Source organism: Microplitis demolitor, chromosome 8 (assembly GCF_026212275.2).
Source record: "Microplitis demolitor isolate Queensland-Clemson2020A chromosome 8, iyMicDemo2.1a, whole genome shotgun sequence".
NCBI lineage: Eukaryota > Metazoa > Arthropoda > Insecta > Hymenoptera > Braconidae > Microplitis > Microplitis demolitor.
In genome coordinates, this window is record NC_068552.1 from 7320894 (window position 1) to 7348438 (window position 27545).

Below are 27545 nucleotides of genomic sequence, written 5' to 3' on the forward strand. Positions count from 1 at the left end.
AATACGAAAATGAATTTTACCTAAAGAAAATTCAAATAAATAATTTTTAAATGAGGAAATTTAACTAAAAAGAGTATCTGAATGAATAATATTAAAATAAATAATTCCTATTAATTAAACAAATAAGCTAATAATATTACATTAGTAAATTTATAAGAATAAGTACATTAATCGGCGGGACGCCAATCAATGATGAAATTTATTAAATGAATAAGTAATCATTACAAATAAATTTATAAAATTTAAATAAATAAAATTCATGTGATTAGATATAAAATTTCATGTAAATGTTATAAGTAAAATTTATACAACTCAAATAATAATCACGTACTAAAATTTTTAATTTTGAAATAGTAAATATTATATTAGTCATTTTTCAATATTATAAATAAATTAAAAATTATTGTCATAAATGAAATATTGTACATGTGGGTGTATGTGTGGTCGCGCACGCACATAGGCCCACATTCAAGCGTGCCCTTACCACTTTCCCGAAGAAAATTCATAGGGGAAGGGAAAGACGCAAAGGAACTGTACTCTGATTGGATACAGTTTTCCCCCAAACAATAGACGAAATAGGACAAAAAAAAAAAATAAAAAAGGCTGCAAAATCTAAAATAGTGAGTTTTTTTTGCAGTAGCAGTTTTTTTTTGAGTCACAGAGCTTCAGTCTCAGTTCTCAGTCCTGGGTCAGTAAGCATGAGAAAATTTAAGTTCAAGTGTTCTCACACTTATACACTAGTTCCGTACTAGTTTTTCATTTACAAGTGTTCTCACATTTCTACACTAGTTCCGTACTAGTTATTTTATTTGCAAGTGTTCTCACACTTTATTTTCTATTTAATCTCACAAGTGTTCTTACACTTTGTTGTTTTACTTAATTGTACAAGTGTTCTCACACTTTATTTTATTAATTATATCGCTAACGTTTGATAAATATTGTTTCAGATAGTGAATAATTAAATTAGAAATATCACATTTACGTCAAAACAAATTGTAACCACGAATAGTACAGTGCAGTAAACTCAGTGTAAACTAGAAAAATACCCCAATCTCCACAACTTCAGGTACTGTAATCTTTAAGTTTATGTATGCCAAAATATAGAAACATTTCCAACACACGGAAATATTATAAAAGAACGTATTGTATTCAAAATTCTGTAGTCCTCTCTAGTATTTGAAATCAATTTAATCATAACCATTTTATTGTAAATTAGAGTCGGTGGACTAGCCACCTAATACTTTTAATATCAAGTTTATTGTATTCACATCATCGAAATTTTCAGTTGTATAATATATAGTACTTTAATTCGTATATTCAACATCTTTCATTTCATAACAAACCTTCCAGATAATTACTCAGTGTGATCTCGGTCGATTTATACGTTAAATTAAATAACAATATGTAACCTTTAAACAATAAAAAAATAGTAAAAAAATTCTAGTTTGAAGTTTTCATATCTTGCCTGGCTATCGTGTCTTTCCCCTGTCATGTACAAGACAGGGGAGATACAAACAGGGGAGATACAAACAGGGGAGATACTTTTTAGTAACAAGAACAGAAGTAATGACAAATGTATTTATTGTACGCAATCAACCAAGAAAACTAAGAATCTATACACAACAAGAAGTAGATATACAGATGAATTAAAATTTTTAGATACATATTCTTAAAATAAAACTTACCATGGGACAGACTCCATTCACTCAATCTCAACTGTATCCACAAAGTGTCAGTAATGTAATAAATAACAAAATGACTGCGCACCTAGCTCCAGTGGTGCTGACTACAAAGTATAAACTCAATGACGATCATTCAAGGTCTTTAATTCCCGCGAGTCGGTAAACGAATGCTAATTTTATAGGAAAATAAACATGTCAGGGCACGAGACACAAAATGTGGGGGACAAACTTAAACGTAATTTTTTTTAAGAAAAAAAAAATACCATGCAATTTTACTCGCTTAATTACGAGAACTTATTTAATTTATTTTGTTGAAACATATAATTTAAATAATCTATTTGATTTCTAAGCACTTTAAGGGGGAAGGGGGTAGGGGCGAAATCATAAAAAAAGCGTTTTTTTCATGATTTAGCCCTTACCCTCCCCCCTTAAATTACTAATACATAAACAGAGTCAGCCCGGGGACAAGCCAGAGGAGAGATGTTTTCTGACTTTAAGATGAAATTGTGACTAAATTAAATAAAATTAAGAAATGAATTTTAGTGACCACTTTCATGAGCTCGAGTTTTAAAAGATAATTACATATTTTTAAATGAATTTTTTAAAAAAAGATGATTTTTCACCGTGGACGTCGAATTTACGTTTTAACCAAGAATAACCCATATACATATATTAGGTCGCTTCGTCTGAAACGAACATTTTTTTTTTGCTGACACAAGAAAATTCTGTTGTTTATAATAAGAAAAAAATTTCTTTAAAATTTCAGCTCTTAATTCGGATTTGAAGTACTTCCACTAGAGCATCAAATTTTTTCATTTAAGAAGCATGCAAATCAAATAAATTTTATGTTAAATTGCTATAACTTGGCCAGATTATAAGCTATCGTCATGAAACCAGTTTTTATTTATAGAGTATTTGGTGCTTTTTTAAAGTGTAAAAAACGATTTTGCTCTAGCTCGATTCATGTTGATTGTATCAACTCCGAAAGTCATTTTTTCGCTCATTTTTCATATATTTTTGTTAATAGGGAAAAAACGGTTCAACTTACGGAAAATATGTATAGTACAAATTTTTCAGAAAATTTTTTCCTTCACAAAATTGTTTATTACACTTATATTACTAAAGTGCATTGTTGATAAAATACAAGCAGTTGAACATTTACGGTAAAAGAGATTTCTAAGCTTCATATAGTACGAATTTTTTTTTTAATGTAAAAGTTCAACTGCTCGCATCTTATAAACAATGCACTTTAGCGGCGTAAGTCTTATAAACAATTTTATAGAGGACAAAATTTTCTAAACGATTAGAGTTGTACATATTTTTTGTAAGATAAGCCGGTTTTTCACTATCAACAGAAGTATCTAAAAAGAGTGAAAAATTTACTTTCGGAGCTGATATAATCAACATAGATCGAGTTAGAGCAATATCGTTGGATAGACTTTAAAAAAGTGCAAATACTCTACAAATAGAAGCTGGTTTCAAAACGATAGCTTATAATCCGGGCAAGTTATAACAAGTTTAGGCGACAATCGGCAGATTTTATTGCATTCTAGTACTGATTAAAATTTAAAAGTGATCACTTAAGCTGTTTCAAAGATATTTGGAAAAAATCGGTTTTTAGTATTTCTTTCTCCCACGATAACTCTTGAACGAATTAATCGATTTTAATAGTTAAGAAGGCAATCAACGCAGTTTGTTGAGTTCTAAAGCTGATAAGATTTTGAAAATATAGTGAAACCTTAACTTGCAGCTAACCTTCTCGACAAGACAATTAATCGATAAATCAAGAAAAATATAGATAGCCAAACTGGGATTCGAATCCAGACCATAAATTTTTTTTTTAGTATGTTTTATACCTTGTCACGTAGCGATTCAAACGTGAATCGCTGCGCGCGCTTTTCCATATCGCCGTGAATTTGACAACACCTCCTAGCTCAAGTCAAGCGCATTTATTTATTATAATTTATTATTATTCAAATATTTATATTATTTAAATAGATTATTTTAGTATGATTTAATTATGGATTTATTGATATTATTGTTTATTATGTTTATATATATGTTTTGATAATTATTTTGAATTTATGTACTTAATCGATATTTTCATTTCAGTTAGTAGCACACGTGCGCGTATGTTATAGATAAAAATATCGACCGAAGGGAGAGTAAGTCGATATAGTGGGGATAAAAATCAATATTTTTATCCAGCCACGTGGTGCACTAAATTAATTATTATTTTATTATTTGAAAGAGATAGTAATGATTATGTTTATGTTTATAGATAGGAACTGTTATTCAATTTATTGTTGTAACAATCGGTACACCTGAGTCACCACTCAACTGAATCTTAAGATCAGTAACTTTTTTCGTTAATTTTTCTTTTTACATATATATATTATAAGGATTAACCTGGAGAATTCGGAGCACACTCACCAAAGATACAATAATACAGGGGTATCCGTACATACGTATATGTGCACGAGTTTTGTACATATGTGTGTGTTATGTGTGCGTACGTTGACCATATATAGATTTCTATGACGTATTTTGGGCTTGCTCTGAATTCCCACAGAAAGGTATGCGAGTATGAGCGGTCAAGTTACAAGAGAGAGAGACGTGGATAAGAACAAGCAACTAGAAAATAGTACGTCTTTCTTTCTCTATGCACCACTACGGCCGATCCCTTATGAAGAATCCACCGACTCAATGTCTTCCAGATGTCCCACGAAAAGATTTCTCTGAATCTTCCGCGGCCGCGAGTCCCTTGTCATCATAAAAGTCAACGAAAAGGGCTCAATAAATTTGTCAAAACATTTCTCTGTTCTAGTTCAACTCAAATTTTTACGACCTTTCTATTTTAACCATCTGTTACCAATGGGCCTCACGTCTCCCGCGGATCCTTACTATTTCTTTTCCAATGTAGAAATCTATCTCTAATTTTATTTTATTTTTAATTTTTAATTGCATTTCTCAGAAGTGTCCAAAATATCGGTAATAAATGTCACTATATATTTTGGAGAAACATCGTTTTTACAGAATCTCACGGTCTCCCGCGGATTCTTACTTTTCCCTTTTCCACCATAGGAAGCTCTTCTATTTTGAATTTTAATTACATTTCTCGGAATCACCTAAAATATTGATAATAAATGTCATCATAGACACGCAGTCTCTAAAAATTTATATGGTCCCCCACAGAACCTCTCCGTTCCTTCACCTATCACTAAAGATTTTTCATCTCAATTTTGTATTATTTTTAAAATTATATTTTCCTAGAGTATGTAATATATCAATCATAAATGTCATCATATATTCATTACTTTATTTTTAAGCAGTACACCACGGACTTATTTTTCTATTTAAATCCTGTTTCTGGAAAATTTCTATGGATATTGTCGGGGCAAAACAAAAAACAAAAAGAGGAAATGAGTATATTTTAACTATTCAAGATTTGTTTTCTAAATTTTCTATTGCAGAAGCATTACCTAACACTTTAGCTACAACAATTTCAACTGCTTTTGTTAAAAGATTTATTTGTTATTTTGGTCCTCCAAAAATTATTCTAACAGACCAAGGTCGTAATTTTTTAAGTGCTATTTTAAAATGCGTAGCAAAACGATTCGGTATTAAAAAACTTAAAACTACAGCTTATCATCCTCAATCTAACGGTTCATTAGAAAGATCGCATCACACATTAAACGAATACCTTAAACATTACTCATCCATTGATGAAGAGTGGGACGAATGGATTGAGTTAGCAACATTTTCATATAATACAAGTTATCATGAAGCAATAAAAAATACTCCTTATGCTATTGTCTTTGGACAACAGTCTAGATTACCTTCAAGCGAACCAATAAGAGAATGTGAACAATTACCTACAATGCAAGGTTATTTAATTGATTTAATCACAAGATTACATGGGATAAGATTATTAGCTAATCAAAATTTAGTTGACGCTAAATACAAATCAAAAAAATATTACGATAAACATTGTAATCCACAAAATTTAAAAGTAGGTCAATATGTATTTTTACAAAGTGGACCAAATCCAGGTAAAACAAAAGATCAATACTCTGGACCACACAAAATTCTTGAAATTTTGGGTAAAGGAAATGTTAAAATTCAAATAGAAAAAAGAATTCAAATAGTTCACATGAATCGATTGAGATATTCATTCATAAATCCAGAAATTACACCAATTAAAAAAACACGAAAACAAAAGAAAAATCAGGATGAAGAAAATTCTAATTAATTTATGTTTACAGGTGATTATCAATATCACTTTTGCGATTTATTTTATTTTATTATGATCATCATCAGTAAATGGAATAATTGGGTATGATTGCGGAAGATTTTCATCAAATTCAACTACAATTTCAATTACAGAGGTGGGAGATTGTGATATTCATCGTAAAGAAATAAATACAACAGAACCATTTATTCAATTATTACAATGAAAAGAATATTCTTTGACAAAAGTTATTCAATGTAAAATCGAAGTAGACCGAAATATTTATTATTGCGGGGCTTATTCTCATATGTCAGTCATACATAGTGGACATATGGAATATATTGAAGAAATTTCAAAAGAAAGATGTTTAGATATTCATAAATCGGGTTCATATAGATTCGGTACGTTATTTATAACTGGTTTAAAAATTAATAGTACAACTACGCGTGGTGCAACACTCGCAGGATCAATCGGTAATGATGGGACGTGTAAAGGGGGAAGTTATTCAGATTTTTATGGAAGTTGGAGTAGTATTGTCGCTCAAGGGGTTTTAAAAATAACAATACAAGAATATTTCGCGGAAGTTAAATATGAAAATGATAAAGTGTATTTAAAATCAGGTTTAACGTGTACTTTATCTGATTTATCTTGTTTAGATTTAGAGGGAGGTTATACCTTTTGGGACTATATTCCATCACATAAATGTGATTTTCAAAATTTTGGGGTTTTATATACGGGTAAAGTAAATAAAACATCTGAAAAAAATTCAGATAAGCATGAAATTGTTTATTCTTTAGAATCAAATGGAATAACATTTGCATTAACCACCACAAATATTGAAATTATTTGTGGATATAAAATAATCAGAACTGAACATCCAAAATTATTTATCTTTGAAACATCAAAGAATGATTTAATGTTAAGAAATAAAATATCAATAGAAAATTTAGATTTATTTGCATATATTAATTCGAAGTTTGTATACGTAGAAAAATTTATACAAAAACAAATTAAACAATTATATTATGATGTATTAATTCATCGTTGTATGTTAGAACGTAATACTTTAAAAAATTTGTTATCAATTGCGTCAAGTAAACCAGACGAGTTTGCTTACAATTATATGAAAGGACCAGGTTATATAGCTATAATGTCAGGTGAATCGATAAATGTTGTTAAGTGCATACCTGTTGAAGTATCAGTTTACCCAAGAAGTGAGTGTTATAACGAATTACCAGTGAAAAGAGCAAATGACAGTTACTTTTTAACTCCAAAGACAAGAATTTTAGTAAGAAAAGGAACTCAGATTGATTGCAATCCACTTTTTCCACCTTTATTTTTAATAGATGGATCATGGTATAAATTTACACCTAATCCAGTTGAAGTTTTACCACCAAATAAAATTCAACCATTAACTCAACCAACATGGAAATATACTTCTCCAAAATTCTTAGCTACAAGCGGAATTTATTCTGAACAAGATCTCGACAAATTAAGACATAGAATTATGTCTCCAGTGGAAAAACCAGCAATTTTAAGTAATATTGCTAGAGGAATGAATGGCTTGCATTTTGCAAATCAAGGTGAATCAATATTAAATTCATTTGATACTAATGCTTTACAAAAATTAGCTGATTCAGCATGGGAAAAAACATGGGGAAAATTTGTAGTTTTTGGATCTGCAAGTGCAGAAATATTTAGTATAATTATGATTATAAGACTAGTAAAATTTTCATTTGACACATTACTTCATGCTTTTCAAATTCGAAAATCTTATGGATGCTCTTTTTATATGTGTCTATCATTCTGGGATGCTTGTACTAATTTTATTTTAATAAGAGCACAAGAAAATAACATAAATAATATTCATAAAAGTATTAATAAGAATAATAATAATACAAATTCAAGCAACGACGAAAATGTTGAATTGGTTATACTTCAACAACTAACACAAAATCAAGAAATTCAAACAATGAATGAAAATACTGAACCATCAGCCCCATCAGCAGATGAAAAAATTTATCCAATTTTACCAGCAAGTCAAGAAGAAAATAATGGAGCAAGAATTATTCAAAAAACAACCAGCATGTTCCGTTTATCCTAATTTCAATTATAAAATTACTAACAACTTACAACTAACAAATTTCAAAATTTTAATATTTTTTTTTTATATAATTTTAGTAATGATACTTAAATTAAAAGTATTATTACAGATGAAAATTCCTGCCGGAGTACTTAAACAGATGAAAGAAGATGAAGAATTAGATGCATTATATGGAATTCGACATACAAGAAATCCTGGAAGAAATTTAAAATTTTTTGCAAGTTTGATAACATCACATTGTACCATGCCAAGGGAAATAGTAAAAGAATTTTATCATAATGACTTTGATAACGCATCTATGTGCGAAAACTGTTTAAAAAACTGTCCAATGATTTTTTATGAAAAGATTTAAATATTGCAATCAAAACTGGCATCGTTTATATCCATATAAAATTTTGGGAGATTGTATTAAGTGTGGTGAAGTGTTAATAAATCAAAAACCGGGATATATTTGTGAAGATTGTGCAAATAATTGGGTAAACTATCGTGACGTTTTAGAAAATAAATATTTTATTGATATTTATGTGTAATTTAACCTGTTAAAAAAAAAAAAATAAATATCATTGTTATTAATATTGTTAATAAATAAGTATATATATATATATATATATATATATATATATATATATATATATAACAGAAATAAAAAAAAAAGAGAGAGAAAAGTATAAAAAAAAAAAGAATAAAAAAAAAATAATAATAATAGGAAAAATAATAATTGATTTTTGATATAAAAATATATAATGGTAAACTTTTATTAATATTTTAATTAAATAAAAAAAAATTAATTAAAAAAAATATAAAAATACATATGAAATTAAATATAATAAATTTTAAAAGTAATTCTTAATAAAAAATATATATATATTTATTTATCGATTACTTTCAAGGTAGCTTCCTGTAATATGATAAATAATCGATACATTACCATCTTTGCGCTGGTAATGTTCTTTGCGCGGGAGGGTAGCGACGCGCGCAGTCGTCGCGAAATTTAAATCTTTACATATATCCATATATATATATATATTCATACATATTCTTTATACAAATCATATGCAATATATACATACATATATATTCAATATATTAAATCAATTAAAAACTCACGAAAAAGTGTACATGAATAATCAATAATTATAAATAATAAGAATAGAAATAGAATATAAGAAAAAAAGGGGAAACAAACAAAAAAAAAAAAAATATTTATATCAATATACACATATAAAAATATATTATTGTTATTAAAAATATTTTATTAAATAATATTTTAATATTTTATGCATGTAAAATTTTATTTCATTGGAATGCATGCTAAAACCAATGCATAAGTCGCGTTATCGCGAAAGGGACTCATATGACACCCCTTCCGCATGTGAATTCTTTTTAAAAAATTTGAGTAGGGATGTTACCAAGTGGTAACAGCCTAAGTTAATTGCAAAAGATACGTCATTAAATATCTAACAGTCAGAGCAAATACGCGCATAGTTATTATTAAAATATATATTTAAAGAAAAAAAAAAAAAAAAAAAACAAATATACACAAAAATTACAAAAAATAATAATAATAATAATAAATAAAAAATAATAAAAATAACAATAATGATAAATAAACGCACATAATTTTTTTTTTAACAAATAGATAAGTCTATAAAAAGGAAAACAAAAAAAAAAAAAAAGGTAATAATAATTATATTTAAGTATAATAAAATAATAAAAAAAAAGAGGGGGGTTTCATTGTTGTCTCTAACGAGTAATTTTATATTCGTTTATTTTTTTTTTGTTTTTTTTTAAAAATCAAGGAATAATGGCAGCAAATCGAAGAAATGGACCTAATTACGTCAAATTGGACAAGATCAGAAGCATTGATCCCGATGAAGTTCCGATGATTTTTAATGAAATTGGAAGATTTGTGTGTGTCAAGAGGGAAAATAATGTGAACCGTGTTTTGGTTAAAAATAAGGGGGAAATTAATGAGGAAAACATTTGCGTCGCGTGTTTTGTGGATTTGGTGGTTAATGACGAAGATCATGAATATAATCAATATGAAGGAATCGTGAAATTCCATAAAATAAGTTTAGATGAGAAACTAAATTGTAACCACTGTGGGGAAGTTTTGCTTGAAGCCCAGCCAGCAAAAAATTGCGATCTTCGCAAGCAATTGTTTTTGTGGAAAGAGGAAGAATTATTTGCTAAAGTATTTTTGTATGTTGATGAACCCTGGTGTGAAAATAATTAAAAAAATTTTTTTAAATTACTTTTTTTTTTTTAAAATGAAGAAATGAATTAATCATTTCGTAAAATTTGTTTTATTATTATTTTAATATCTTATATACTACTTCATTATAAATATTTTAATTTAAGTATTTACATTAATCTTTCTTATATCAAAAAAAAAAAAAAAATGTATGACAAAAATATATTTTATGTAAAAAAAAAAAAAAAAAAAAAAAAAAAAAAGAGGAAAATATGTTAAACAATACAATAATTCTATGTAGAAATGATAAAATATCGACAGATAAAAAAATTTTTTTTTTAAAAAAAAAAAAGAAACCTATTCTCTTTCAAAAAAAAAAAAGAAAAGAAAACAATATTTAAAAAAGAAAAAAAAAAAACAACAACAATTAAATCTGTTTCAGTTCTGATTATTTATGTAAGAGAGAGTAAGTATAATACAATTTAAAAAAAAAAAAAATAACAATAATAATTTTGTTTTTATAAAAAAATTGATAAGTAACTGATAAAAATCAAATTAAAAAATATAATAAGAAAAATTATAAAATTACGAAAAAGTAAGTATAAATTTAATTAAATTAAAGAAAAATATATATATCCTTTATTATAAAAATAAAAAAAAAAAAAAAAAAAGAGAGACACGCTAAATAAAAAAAAAAAAATAAAAAAATAATAAATAATAGACGTGAACTATGAGATATACAATTTTTATTCAAAAATAATAAATAAATATTCAAAAATAATAGCAATAATAATAAAATAATATGCGTATATTTTAATTATGAAATAACAATAATTAAAAAATATACATATACATACATACATACAATTTTTTTTAAAATTTGTCATATATTGAAATATATGACAAATGACTAACAGTGGGGGTGTGACGTCACGACGTCGTATTCTTACTGTCAATCAACTTATTAAAAATCATACATGTTATGCCATCTGGCTATGCATGAATAAATTAATTTGCAAATGACTTCCAGCCATTATTTCGGCTGATGATTTTCAAATTTGAATTTAAATTCAAATTATTTTTATTTATGTAAAGTTATTATTGAATGATTATGAATAAATGAAAAAGTAAAAAAATAGAAAAATAAATGTTGTTTATAAATTTGAATATAAATTCAAATTTTTATATTAATAAATAATGAAATTTATTAATAATTAAACTAATGTTGAATAAAAGAAATATTGAAATAATAAAAAAAGAAATAATAATGAGAAATAATGAAATGATTTAATTTATATAAATATGAAATATGAAATAAATGATAAAAGAAATAATGAAATGAATTATGAAATATGAAAAGAATATTATTGTAAAGTATGAAATAAAATTCAAAAATAATAAAATATTGATAGAAAAATTATAAATAAAAAAAGAATAATAATTATTAATAAACAACGTTATTAATAATTAAAACGAAATAAAATATAAAATGTTTAAATAATAAAATGAATTTATTGCAATAAAGAAAAAAATAAGAATCAATAAATATTGATTTATGAATTCGACTCCAATGCTTTATGCGTTGTTGCTAACTGCATTGGAAGTCATGAAAAATATATATACATAAATAATTATTATAAAAAAATATTGATTTAATTATAGCCAATAAAATAATTGGTATAATTAAATAATTATTGGAAGGGATGTTACTACTTGGTAACAGCTCTTCTGGAAATCGAAAAAGATTTCAGTTTCCTAAGTGAGCTCATTCATCATTGACGAAATTTTAATTATTTAAAGGCAAGGTCCTTAATTTTATTAAATCATTGTAATATGATTTAAATATTTATAAACCGAATTATAAAAATATAATTCAGAATATTTTTAATTAATTATTAAATTATTAAAAGTAATAATTTATTTTAATAAAAAAATAAATTTGATAAATATTCCATCAATTATTAAGTTCAAGTTGAATTATTTAAATATAATTCATTCAATAAATAAAATTCGATATTGATAAAATTTCATCAATTATCAAGAGTTAAGAAGGAAGAATAACAAATAAAAAAAAAAATCAAATAAATAATTATTGATAACAATAATAATTATCAAATAAATCAAGGTAACAATTTAATTAAATAAATATTTTAATAATAATTGATTAATTTTAAATAAATTAAATAACAAGTGAAATCGAGAGTTAAACCATTTTATAAAAGTATAAAATTGTAAATTGCATTTAATTGTCTAATTTAAACTAAATTTTGTTTTGTAATAATTTTTAAATAATTGTTTGATTTAAATAAATTTGGAAGTTGTTTTAATTTTGCTTTTATTATTTTATTTAATTAATTGAATTTTATTTTACTTAATTTTTATTATTTTAATTTATCTCTTAGACAACAAAATATTTTTATTTTTATTTTCTTTTAATTTTAAATAAACAGTCATCCTTATAGCTCCGTCCCAGTTATTTCGCTAGGCGAAGGCTAAACAGGAGCGCTACTCTTAATATGTGTTATTTTGACGTAACACCCTTGTTTCGTTGCGGACGACTGTTGGCAATCTGTGACTCCGCTCCAGATTCTGACGCTGATCCGGACGGCACGTAATACTCCCCACTTCCATCACTTGCCATTCCCCGTGGTGACTCGCTGTCACTGAGGGGAACTCGTACTACCTTCTTGGGCCGCGACTTACTTCCCCTTGGACGTCCCCTTCGTCGCACTTCTTTTTTCTGTTGCATACCTGACGGGCCCGGATTCTGAGTAATCACGACTGGACTCATCTTATCATATCCCTTCGTACCCTTGTCAGTCATCATTGCGATATCAGATTCTCCCGATGATGCATTATCTTGATTGTCGTCTACTCTTCTTAATTTCTTCTTTAAATTCTTGATTTTTCCTCTCTGCCCTCTTCCATCAGCTGATGAGTGCGTTACTGACGTGTCCTCTCTCTCTCTCTTTTGCCAACATTTACTTCCACCATCGCCAATAGTTCACCGTTTTCGTTTCTCACCGGATTTCGCGATAAAGCATCTGCGTTTGTGTTACTCTTGCCTGGTCAGTGGATAACTTCATACTCATATTCTTCGACTTACCCATCGCCGAATGTGCTCCCCAGGGCTTTTAGTAGACTTGAGCCACTGTAAAGGTTGATGGTCGTTAACTAACGTAAATTTCTTACCAAAAATATACGGTCTGAACGTGTAGACAGCATACATAATAGCCAATAGTTCTTTCTTGGTCACCGTGTAATTTCTTTCTGTTTTTGACAAAGCTCGAGAAGCATAACTTATCGCTCTATCTTCTCCAAGTTTCCCTTGGCTTAATACCACACCCAAGGCAAAGTCTGACGCATCTGTTGCAACGATGAACGGTAATTCGAAGTTTGGATACTGCAACATTACATCCCCACATAATTCTTCTTTCAATATCTTAAATGATTTTGCTTAAGATTCACCCCATGTAAAAATAGCGCCTTTTTTCAATAAATCGGTTAAAGGTTTTGCCTTGCTTGCAAAATTCCGGATGAATCTTCTATAATATCCCGCAAGGCCAAGAAATTCCCGTAGTTTCTTCTCGTCCGTTGGTCTCTTAAATTTTTCAACCGCTTCCACTTTAGCTGGATTCGGTTTTACGCCTTCTGCACTGATTATGTGTCCCAAATACGCAACTTCCCGCCGTAAAAATTCACACTTTGCTGGCTTTAATCTTCATCCCACTTTTTGAAGTCTATCAACAAATTGAAAATATTTTTGGCAATGCTCCTCTAATGTTCTTGCATATATTACTGCGTCGTCGACATAAATAAATAATATTACACCCTGCAATCCGGACAATACATTTTCCATCGTACTTTGAAACGTCGGTGGACCACCTTTCAAACCCATCGCCATCCTTTTAAACTGATAATGTCCCATCGGAACTGAAAATGCCGTTTTATGTCGATCTTCCTCCGCCAACGGTATCTGATAAAATCCTGAGTCGAGATCAAATACGGAAAAATATACAGCATCACCAATTTGGTCAAAAATATCTCGGATGTCCGGCAACGGATACGAGTTTGGTACTGTTTTGTCGTTTAACCTTCGAAAATCGAATACCAACCTCCAATCTTTAGTTCCGTCGGCTTTTGGTTTCTTAGGGACGATCCATACTGGCGAACTGTACGCAGAATCCGATGGTTCAATTATATCAGCATCAATCATTCCTTGTATCCGATCTTTTAATACGTCCTTTAAATGATGTGGCATGTGATACTGCTATATATTAATCGGGTTATCGTCCTTTGTTCTTATCCGATGAGGTGGAACATTTGCTGCCTCCAGTCGTTCGCCTGGTAATATGTAAACTCTTGGCTCATATTCAATGTTCCGTCGCACCGTATTTAGCTCTTCTTCATCCAGATGTGTTACCGATATTAAATTTAGTACCTGCTCTGCTCGCTCCGCTGTATCTTCTTGCTTCTGTTCCGTATTTTGAATGAACTTCACTTCTGTCTCAGCCGTTATTTCTTCAAAAAATTCAGCTTCGACGTACGGTATCGCGAAATCATGTTCTTTCTCCGTGGTGTTAAATGCATACATCCGCGCTGCTCCTTGATGGATTGACACTATAGCTTCACCCAAATATATCCCTGAAGCAATATCACACCGAGGAATATATCCTAGTGAGTCTCGTCGTACCAAATGTATCTCTGCGCCTGTGTCAATGAGGAAGATACCTGATTCTCCAAGTACTTTATCAGCTCTTAATTTTACATATATGTGTGCAGCACCCACTAATTTAACAGATTTTTCTTCTTTCTCTTCACTTATCCGCTCCTTACTCGTTTCTTCTAAATTGGCCGTTTCGACGGAGCGTGTCATCGCACCGGCCCTTCCTAGTTTAAAGGCCGTGCGTTCGGGCCCCTGTTGAACATCAGATTTCCCCGGTTCTGCTGATTAGCTCCTCGTGATCCATCCCATCTATTGTCATGATTACCAGGCAAACTGCTTCAAAGCCGCTGTGTTTCGAATGCATTTGTCACTATTACATCTGAGTTACCATAATTACTGTACCGCCTGTTAAAATTGCCTTGAACTTCTTGACCTCTGCCTCTGCCGTAGTAACCATTATTTCCATAATTTCCCCATTAATTTCCATAATTATTTCCATTTCGATACCCATTATAATTGTTGCCATTTTGTTCATATTCATAATTACCGTTATTCTGCCAATTATTACTGTTTCCTCTATAATTATATCTTCCACTTCCTCTGTATCTATCATTTTGTACATAATACCGCTCTTGCTGCTGTGGAACTCTTCCTCGGAATTCCTGCTGATTCGTTGGTGCCCAAGTATTTTTTTTGCCTTGTATTGGAATTGGGCAATTCCGTGCAAAATGCTCAACTTCCCCGCATCTGAAACAACTTCGCTTGTCTCCACTGTCCGCAATCTTTTCATTAGTAATCGTGTACGTCAATTCCGCACTAGGTCTCAATTTATCAACATTTTTTGTGTCTCTTTGGTTACCTTCCCCTCTCACCCCTTCCTCGAGCGTCACCTGCCTTTTTCTCGCATGTTCTCGCTCCCTGTACTTAAGTTATCCTTCCCTCATCCTTTCCGCCGCCTTCATCCTTTCGTACCGTATCTCCGCTTCCATGGCAATCTTTATTGCGTCTGCCAAATTTTTGGGTTCCTTATTTGAGACCGCAAATGATAATTTCTCGTTTAGTCCTTTAATGAAAGTTTCCAGCACCGTTGCATTCAAATCCTTAGTCCGATAATCTTTCTGCTCTACTGTTAATCCACTTCTGTTTATTTTATTCTCTGTCTTCCCTTTTATACCCTCAAGTCGCGCAACAAATTTTTTTACACTTTCGTTATCCTCTTGAATCATTCCCGCTAGTCGATGTATTACCGCATGAAATGTTTCCGTCCTGCCGAAATTTTGACGCAGTTTCTCAATTACTTGATGGACGTTCGTCGCCTTCCTTAAAAATGTACGCATAATGCTTAAGGCCAATCCCTCGAATCGCGTCGACAATTCGAAAATAAATACTGGATCATCATCAGGCTTCAACCGCATCGCACTGTACTCGATAGCATCAATGAATGATTCCACATCATCCTCCCCTGTAAAAATCGGTATGTGCTGCATTAACGATATTATCCTTTTTAACTGGGCCTCTTCAATCTCCGCCATTGTTCTTACCGTTATTGCGCCTGAGGACGTACCAGGGCAATTCGTATTCCTATTAGTTAATGAATTCCTATGAGTTTCTTCCCGACTTTTTTCAAAAATGTCTACCAATTCCCCGATATTTTTTATGTCAGTTTCGTACGAATAGTCTTCAACCGATTCTTTCGAGCTTACGGAGCCAGACGGGGAGTCACTCGGATTATCTAACCGCCAGTTAATCCAGTACTCCCGCTGGTCCAGTCTGTTATCACCGTTAAAGGACTCAATTTTTACTACTTACACAGATACCACGATGAATAATACTACTGCTATCAGCATTCCCGTCTGTTGGTCTTCATTTCCTCTCAGACTGCTGTTGTATCCAACTCCTGGGAACGGCTTCTCCCCTCAGCGGCACTACAGATCACTATTTTCTTTCCTTCTTCCCCCCCCCCTTTTTTTTTGTTCGTTCACTTGCCTTTTATTCCTTATTCCGCTTTTTATTTCTTCCTTCTTTTTATTTTTTTTCTCACTCTTTTTTGTATTTATTCTCACTTATCACTAGCGGGGCGGCTTTGACGTATAATTTCCACACTCGAATCTGTTGTACTAATTCAGAGGATTTTACAGTTTATTTGGCAGTTTCCCAGTAATCTCTGATTTTTAGCACTTACTCAAACAACTCCTTATAAATTTTTAATATTTCTCAGAATTTCACAATTCAATTTAATAATCTTCAATATTCCTTCAGTAATTCACAACACAATTCAATATTCCTCAGTATTTCTTCAATATTCACAATTCAATTCAATATTCTTCAGTATTTCACAATTCAATTCAGTTATCTTCCATATTCATTCAGCAATTCACAGTTTAATTCAATAATCTTCAATATTTCTTCAATAATTCACACTTCAATTCAATAATCTCCAATAATCTTCAATATTTGTTCAATAATTCATACTTCAATTCGATAATCTTAAATAATTTCCAATATTCCTTCTATAATTCACAATAATCTTCAATAATTCACTTTTTCCTCAATACTTTACAATTTAATTTATTTATTTTTTATTTTATCATTTCAATTCAATATTTTTCCATAGTCTTCCATGTGTTGTTTCCAATATGTGCACTTTCTTTGCTATCTCACAATACCGGTTACTAATTATTTATCGGGGAAAAGATTTAGAATCTCAGTCTCACAGTTCCCTGTCGCGTTGACTATGCACTCACCACTAAAATTCCCAAAAATTCACTTCACTCATCTCACTTCGCTGGGCGAAAACCACGTTGGGCGCCAAAATTTCTGTTACGAGTGAGCTTACACCTTAATGTTCTTACTACGTAACCGAACTTACCGTGCCTAGCTCAGCGTCTCTAGAAATTTAATAGGATGTTATAAAGGGTATGGGTCGCTCAGTGAAGAAATGACTATATGTGAATTGTATGAATATTTGTTTATTGGGCGTCCTCCAATATGGAGGTACCCAGAAAAGGCCCTGAGAGTCTCTTTTACAAATCTAAAATAGCATAAATCGTATGGATACAAATACAGTATTTTTATTTAGCGATAGCGAAGTTAATTGTGTTTTTATAGTGATCTGTAGTTATAGTGGTAAAATAAGGGAGCTACAATATTTATGCGCGAGCAGACGACTATTCGAATCAGCTTAACTCTGGTAACTAACTCTTTCCTGAGATTGCATCCTCTACCTCGAAAATATCACTCCGCCGTTTCCCATGAGAGCTCTTTTCTTGCTGCATAAGGAAATATCCCTCTGCAATCTCCAACGGGAACTCTTTTCTTCCCACAGTCAAAACTGCTGACCACGCAAAACATCTGCTCGTCGTGTTATATTATAAAAAGTAAGACTTAGTGCGGCTAAAGTAATGTGATACTGATGTGCAGCTGTATAGCGCCCAATCTTCATCAAATACAAATAATATATATTACTTCTGAATTTTGGATTTATCTATCTATTACTTGTTTATTATTATTAGACGGATGGGCGTCAGCCCACCCGTCACAATTTATTTCAAATATTTATAACTTTTTTTTCGTTGGGTGAAAAAATTTCAAAAAATTATGAGAAATGTTTTTATTCTGGTAGACGAAGAGAATAAATTTTTAGTCAAATCTAAAGAGGTTGGGTTCAAAAGTAGTTGATCTAGAGTGGAATGCCCCATATATACATTAGGGTGCATCATTTCGGAGTAATATTTTCTTTTCGAGTACATGTAGAAAGAATCATAGTTCAACTAAAAAAAAAACGAAAATTTCGCACAAGAAAAAAAATTCTATGGCGATTACAGACACAGCTGATTGAAAAATTCGATTTTTCCATTTAAATAACACGGGAAAAATTTTTTTTTTAGTTCCAAATATTTTTAACAAATCAATCAATCGAATAGACTAATATATATTTTTGTAGGAAATTAAACGTTCTACAAGAAAGGTCTCGTATAATTTTTTGATAAATCCATTTGGCCAAAAGTTATTAGAGCTCGAAGTACGGTTGAAGATCTTTTTGCTTTTCCGGCGAAACTATCAGACTTATCACAAAATGTTGTTCGGTTTTTTTTGTTAAAAATTTTATTGTCTACAAATTTTTATCAGTAAAGTTTTCTCAAATTCCGCATTGTTTTCTAGTTATTTCCATTTCAATGTCAAGCTCTTGAAATCGATCAGAATCATTTTTTCAAGAGCTTGAAATTAAAATGAAAATAATTAGAAAACAATGCGGAATTTGAAAAAACTTGACGGAAAATAATTTATAGAAAATATAATTCTCAACTAAAAAGACCCTTTGACATTTTGTGATGTTTCGCCGGTAAAGCAAAAAGATCTCCAACTTTACTTCGAGCTCTAATAACTTTTGAACAGATGGATTTATCAAAAAATGATAAGAGACTTTATTTGTAGAGCATTCAATTTTCTACACTCTATTGAGAATTTCTAAATTCTCATTAGTTGACATGGTATAAAATTCAGAACGAGCAAAAACAAGTTCTTCGAATTTTATCAAACTTTGACGTTGGATATCTTGTGAGTGGTTGAATTTATGCAAAATTTATAGGAGACTTTTTTTGTAGATCAGTAAATTTGCTACAAAATGATTGAACAGAGATTTTTTGTATCTTGATTTCTTCTGAAGTTATGTACTTTTTACCGTGTTAAAAAAACCGAAAATTATCAATAACCACCTCTAAATATTAATATTAAGAGCTCAAAATTTAACTTGCACCATATTTTAAGATACTCTTTCGATTTTTAAATGTTCATCAAGAAAAAAAAATAGTCCTCTAATTTGAAATAGTCTAATATATATCTATCTATATATATATATATATATATATATATATATATATATATATATATAAATATCTGGATACTTTCAACTACATAAAAAAAGAAATATTCAACAATGATTATCTATAGTATATATTAGTAATGGACATATTAAATTACGAACAAAAATGTACAAACCCGATTTGTGCAATATTTTGACTTTATACCACCGATTTTGGAATTTTGCTTTAAAGTTTTCCCCATTATCACATTTTAAGTCAGACTCGGGAATGACACTGGTAGATTCTGGTTTCTTTCCAGTCCAAAGAACAAGAACGAACATCATTGCTTTATGTGTAGTATTAATGGAGAATATCTCAACGAAATGTTATAACGTAAACCGTTTTTATTTTCACGACGGAGACGTGAAACAAACCCGGAGTCGTATGTGGTCACCCAAGTGTATTAAAAAAAATTATAAATAACGATAATAATTATAACTAGAAATAATAAATAATTATAAACAAAATATTGGTGTGTCTGGACCAGCTCCTCAGGCTGGTTTAGTGCACGAGGGCGCCAGCCCGTTTTAAAAAAATGGACGAAAATTATAAGCAATCAGGGGAGAGATCACGGGACAAAATCTCGAGCGAGAATGTATGCAGCAAGCGGACTGACAACTAAACAAATATATAATGAATAAAAATAATAATAAGGAATAATTTCTACTAAATGTATCCAGGAAACAAACAAATAAATATTGGCTATCACTGGGTTCCTTTTACGAAATTATTTAATTCAAAATATATTTAAATAAACTCAACAAATGATTACAATACCCAAATAATTAATATAATTAATTCTTTATAGTAAGATTTGATTAAATAATAATATGCTCATAGAAGCCAAATAATAATAATAATCAATTCAATTTAAATAATATTATTAAATTATCCACTGGGGGAAACCAAATTACACGCTACAAAGTTTTACCCAATATGATTAATATAGATTGTAAACAATAAAATAATACTAATTTTTTTCTTTATTTTATATTATTTACTCTGGGGAGAGAAAGACGCGGGTACTCAATACATATTTGGCAACACTGGGTTGCATATCATTAAATTATAAAATAAATTTTATCCCGAGAAATAATATATTAAGTACTGTTGTAAGACAAGGAGCTACATACGCTATCCTTGTCTAATCTCCTAAGGAATTTACTCGACGCGTCTTCGCACATATGCACCCGAATGCCGTGACGGACGCCGAATATAATCAACTTATTATAACAATAACTCAGGTTCAATTATTTATGAAACAAATACCGTGATCAACTTTACTGAAGGACCAGCAATAGCCGATGCAACAAATGATGATACAATTGACTTACCGGCGTTGATAATAATTTACTTCTGGAACTATTCAACCATAACAATACTCAAACTATACTTTTGACTTAATATAATAAGATACTAATTATTCAAATTAAACAAACTTCAACTCTGTAATTATTTCATTAAGGCTACTGGGCCAGAACTATTTACTGAAAAATAATCACGGACAACAACACGTCCTATCTTTACAGAATCCCGGTCCTCTCTGATTATTTTTCGTTGACTTTTCCGAGGGAGGGGTATCACTCCCGTGTTATCCGCTCTCATGACCTCGGACCCGAAATTTTCAATTAAAATAAAATATTTAAAATTATAAAACGACCTGAGTTATGTTATAATAATAAATTAAATAATATTTCCTATTTATCAACATAAACATAATAATTATTAACCCTTTAAACGATAACATAATAATTATTTCAGTGCACCACGTGGCTGGAGAAAAATATTGAATTTTATCCCCACTATATCGACTTACTCTCACTTCGGTCGATATTTTTATGTATGCTCTACACACACGCGTAGTACTGACTGAAATGAAAATATCGATTAAGTATATAAATTCAAAATAATTATCAAAACATATATATAAACATGATAAAGAATAATATCAATAAATTCATAATTAAATCATACTAAAATAATGTATCAAAATAATATAAACATTTAAATCATAATAAATTATAATAAATAAATGCACTTGATTTGAGTTAGGAGGTGTTGTTAAATTCACGGCGAGATGGAAAAGCGCGCGCAGGATTTACGTTTGAATCGCTACGTGACAATGTATGATGGTTAACTATTTAATTGATGAATGATTAATATATAAAATCTACAACAACAAAAAAATGGCATGTTAAAATTATCATTCGCGATTTATTATTGCTATAAAATCATATGAAAACAATCGGTTTTTGTTGGCGTGAAATTTATTAATCAAATTAAATGTTCCAAGTATCTAAATCAGCAAATATCTCATCATTTTTTTTTTTAGTTAACAAACTACAAAAAAAAAATATTTTTACAAAATTACGTTTATAATTTTTTTAATATCTGCGTAGAATGTTTTTTCATTTTCTTTATATACTAATTTATTGTTAAAAAAATTAAAAGTTGTCAGATGTTTACTTATTTGTGTCATAAAAATGCAGAATAATATTTTTACTTACTTAATACTTTGAATAGTTTGATAATTTAAATTATAAATTATATAATTTTCTATAAAGCAGTAATTTGTATATATTGTTTTTTTTTTTAATGTAAATAGTTCATTTCAAGAAAAAAACAATTACAAATTGCAAATAACTTAACCTTATAGTAGTTTATATGAACGTTTCTACTCCAAAAGTATTTAAAAAATCACCTGATAGGTGGCACTGTTAATACTATATTTAAATTTAAGTTGGTATTGGTTGACATAAATGGAAATGAATACGGAAACAGAAAAAGGAAAATTTTAGAAGTAAATGACGAAGTGACAAATGATTATTGATTCCATTGTTTAAATTATTTTTTTCTTAGTTAATTAATTATATAGGATTAAAGGGTGTATTTGAATATGCATACCGAAATTAAGATAAGACGGACTCTGATCGGAAAATTTGTGACGGTCAGTTTGCAATAGAACAGACTCGTCAATTAGGTCCGTCAGTCACAAGACCGTCAGCGGATCGTCTTGTGACCACAACTCAAAATAACGGTCATTCCGCATCAATAGTCACATGTCAATATTAGAATATTTCAAATAGAACAACTTCGAAATGAACAATTCAACCCAAATTACCCTAATAGCCACTTTAGCTTGAAATTGACTGTAATTTGATGTTGAAATTACCTGAGTTCTTCTACCTGAATTTGTCTAAAATTTCACATTAAAAGTTGAAAATAAAAACTGGCGGTTAATTTTTTTTTTTAATTTAGAGGTCATTTTTACGATAAAAAAAAGTCGGTAATGTTGTTTTTATCATTTCAGAAATTAAGCAAATTTATACATAAAAATATTTGTAACAGGGTAAAACTAATGAACATATATAATTAGTTAATTTGAATTTGAATTTCGTTCCCGCCAATAACCGGCCAACGACCTCGTAAGTTGCGAGTTAGTGATGAGACTAATCACCGGGTGCCGCATGGATCACTAAGTCCCGTCCGTTCGTCATTTCCTTAGGTTAAGAAAGTGGGAATAGGTTTCCGGGGAAGTGAACTGAAAGTAAAACAATATAAGGGACTGCGGAACGTGAAATAGAGAGAGTTGTCTAGACGACGATAACCACCGGACGAAATTAGCTATTATCAGATATTCAAGCATACTAATTCACTGGGAGCAAACGAGACGAGGAAAATTTTCGAGCGACAACCAGCCGGCACGAAACGAAGCAGGCCACCAGATACGTTCCTCATTCAGTTGCTGCTGTATAATTTGATAAAGGTAAAAATTATATTTTAATTAAGGCCTCTAAATTAATTATTAGATGGCCGAATTAATTATAATTAATTTACTTAACATTTTTCCGCTGGTTCCGAAAAATTAGATTGGTAGCCCAAGGCCCGTCGGCCGGTTTAACCACGCGTCTCGAAATTTCCGTCAAGTCATTTGCCGCGTATTCGCCATCTTGTCGTAACTCTAAATTTATTCTATTCGAGGCCTCTCGACTGGAATAAAATAAATTTCCGCGTGAATCGTTTAATAAATAAATTAAACTTTAAATTCAATATTATTAATAAAAGTATCCCAGGCCTGTCAGCCGCTCCAGACAAATTTTTCCGTGTTGTAAAATCTTAATTTCAGGCCTCGTGATGCCAACTCGCTGGCCGAATGTTCTAGTCAATTTTAAACGTAATTCTAGTCGTAAATTTAGTCATAAAATATTTTAAAATAATGTTAAAATAATTCTAATTAAAATTATAAAATCGACAATTTAGAATTTTAAGACGCTAGAAAATTTACGGTAAAATTGTGTCGAGTAAAAATTAAGAACGGATTATTTTGTCAGTAAACTGAGTTGAGTATTGAAATACGTGGTGAGGATAGTTATCAGAAAAATTCATTAATTAATAATTAAATTAAAACCAAAATTAATTAATCAATAAATATAAAGTGAATTAAATAAATCAGTGAAAATTGATAAGAATTAAATTATTGGTGAAAATTTATATTGGAATTTATGTTAGTGAAATTTTTATATTGGAAATATAAAGTCTATTAATTAAGTATAAGAAAGTGATGTCATTAAATTAATTAAAGTAAAGTAGAGTCAATTAGAGTAAGGGAAAACTATGTCTGTGATTTAGGTCCGGTGGACAGGTTAAGTTTCTTTTAAATAACTATACATCAAGGGAATGATTTTTAAATTAATAATAAGGTTCACCGTCCAGGGGACGAGATATATTTTAACGTGGGTGTGTGGGTGTGGAAAACGTCCAGGGGACGCATATTAGTTTGCCATAAGAAAAACGTCCAGGGGACGCAATTTAGTTTGTCATAAGTAACCGTCCGGGAGACGAGATAATTATTAGTTTGTCATAAGGAAAATATTAGTTTGTCATAAGGAAATTTAGTTTGTCATAAGAAATCATTATTGTCATAAGGCTGACAAAATAAAGCAAGGTGCTTAATTTAATTTAATTTGGATTAACATTATTTCAGCCTATTCTACGATTCCTCTCCTCTCTCACAAAATATTACAAACGACCCTGAGTAATGAATTAATCTAATTTAATTAAAATAAAAATCATACAACATCCGGTTCTAGAAGGCCGAGTCCATCTTCCAGTGGCGCCCTATTATTCGACTATAATACTAGGTGTGACCAGACTTGGCAAGAATAATCTCTCTGTCATATATTTACAATTAGATGGTAAAAAAATAATTTACAATTTTCCAAATCAAATTAACCATAAATTGTCATTAAATTTGCCTGAAAATTGCCGACAACTTTTTCCTAGTCAACTTTTGAAGTGAATTTGCATTCTAATTCGGATAATAAATTTACCCCAAATTGAATAGCTAGTCGCATACGAATTATCGTAAAAAACTGAAAAGTCCGAAGTTGACGGAAATTAGTAAACTCTTTCGTAGAATTAAAAAACGGTGTAAGAGAAAATTTTACTGTTTATTTTGCGATATGAAACGGCAGATTATTTGCAACAAATATTACCACTAATATCCAACAAAAAGTTAACTTTTCCATATTTCAAGAAAGATAACTTTATGGTAACAATTTGTCAACTTTTTGTAAACATTTTGGTAACCTTTTGATATCACTTTGCAACGTCTTATTGACAAATAGCAATTAGATTTATGGTACCAAAAAGATAACTAGTTGACAACTTTTTTATGTTGAATAATATTTTCAAAATATCTTTAAAAAAATAAATAAAAAGAAAAATTGATTTTTTTTAACTCGCTGTAGTGCTCGTTACGAAATATTCTCATTACTTCAATTAAATAACAAATGAATTAGGTGAACTGGTTGTGTTTAAAAGAGTTATAATGCTGACAATCACAAGTTGTCATCATATAAAATTTTGATACATGTTCATTATAACATCAATTCTTATATGAACACTAACATAAATTAACTTTCAATTCTATGAATTTCATCAATGATATCTTTCGGACTGTCCAAAATTATTTTGTCACAAATTTGGTCAGTCGCATCTAGATAGATGATTTGTGACTGTCATTAAATTTTCGGTCACAAATTTGGGCTTGGTCATGAATTTTGTCAGTTACAACCAGCTAGATGATTAGACGCAATCTTTTTTGCAAATGATTGAAAAATTTAATTTTTCTTCCGTATTCTTATCTCGTGGTATTTTTAAGAAAACGGCGGTTTCAAAATTTGGAATTGTATAAAAGTTAGGAAGGCGTTTGTAACATGTCGCCACAATTATAATGGTCCGTTATTTTATAAATGGTCCGCTGATGATCTTGTGACCATGACATGACGGTCAAAAAATAACCTGACGGTCAGCTTCACATAACTATATGTGACCTAGCTGTTTGATTTGTGCTAAGTATCCCAATTCCAACTGGCCAAATATTAACTTCTTTGTATCGAAGAATTCAGAAAAAATTTTAAATGTTAAAAAAAATTTAATAATTGAAAGATCAAAATAATTTTTAGTGTTATACGAAAACAATTAATAAAAAAAATGATACATGACTGTAAAAAGTGTTGACGTTTAATTAATAATTGAAAATGGGAAGTTGAAAATTTCGCAAGATTATGTTGACATCTGATCGGAGAATGAAGACACAAGCTAACGAAACGATGCAATAAAATATGTAGTGATCGAAAGGCGCTTTAAAATGGTAAACTCGATTCAACTTTAGATACATTTGATGAATTACATAGTAAAGTATCCTGGAAAAATGAGGACAATTGTTGTCTTTTCAATATATTTCATCGCTGATATCTATTGCACTAATAGACTGATTTTGACGTTAGATGTGGCATTCGACGTAGTTTTTTAATGTCTTACGCTTAAAAGTTTTTTTAAAATAATCAATTAAATGTTTTTGATCTTATTTGAAAAAACCACTTTCTTAAAATGTTTTAGTTAACGATATCTCCTGAACAAATGATTTAATTTTAATTATGGTAGTGACATTATTGACGTAGCTTATAGAGTTTTTGAGCTTCTTAGGTTTTGGAACCAATCCATGAAGTAAGTACGAAGTTATTTGAAAAAAATTTTGTTTTTCAAATGATTCCGAACATACTGTACTGATTAAGCTTAATTCTTTACAGATAGTAGGAATCAATAATCCGCTTTGAAAGCCACCTCAACGATCTCGATCGGTTAATCCATTCAAAAATTATAGAATATTTTTTTTTTTTCTATGATCCCATTTGGGCCACATGCCAAGTACTATTACAGATTATAGAATATTTTCACACATACATACACTCGGACATACTCTTGAAAATAGTTCGAAAACCCAGATAGCAAAATGACGTCTTGATGAATCCTGAATGAGTTCCTATTTATGATTTGGACGTCTCATCAACATCTTAAAGAAGTTCTCAAGATGTCGAATGAGCCACCTAGTGAGCTCAGTAAGATGTCTTTAAAAAGAGTTTTTTTTTCTGACTTCGCAAATAAGACTTCACTATGAATTTACCATGACGTCTTTAAGGAGCTCCTAATTTTGACTTTATAAAGAAGTTAAAAAAAGAATACATTTAGACATCACAAAACTGACGTCTTATTTATGGAGTTTTCAAAAACTCTTAATTAAGAGTTCTTAAAAATGACACCTTTGAGAAGTTATTATAAGACTTCTTGAGGACGCCTTCAAACAGACGTCGTAAAGCTGTCATTCCGACTTGAATGCTATTTGGGTAGCGTCCTACCCAGTGGACACATGACCTTATTTTGACGTCATACGTAGGTCATAGAAATGTCACGGCATCTTACGTAAATTTGATGTGAATCATTACGTTCTATATGACTTTAATA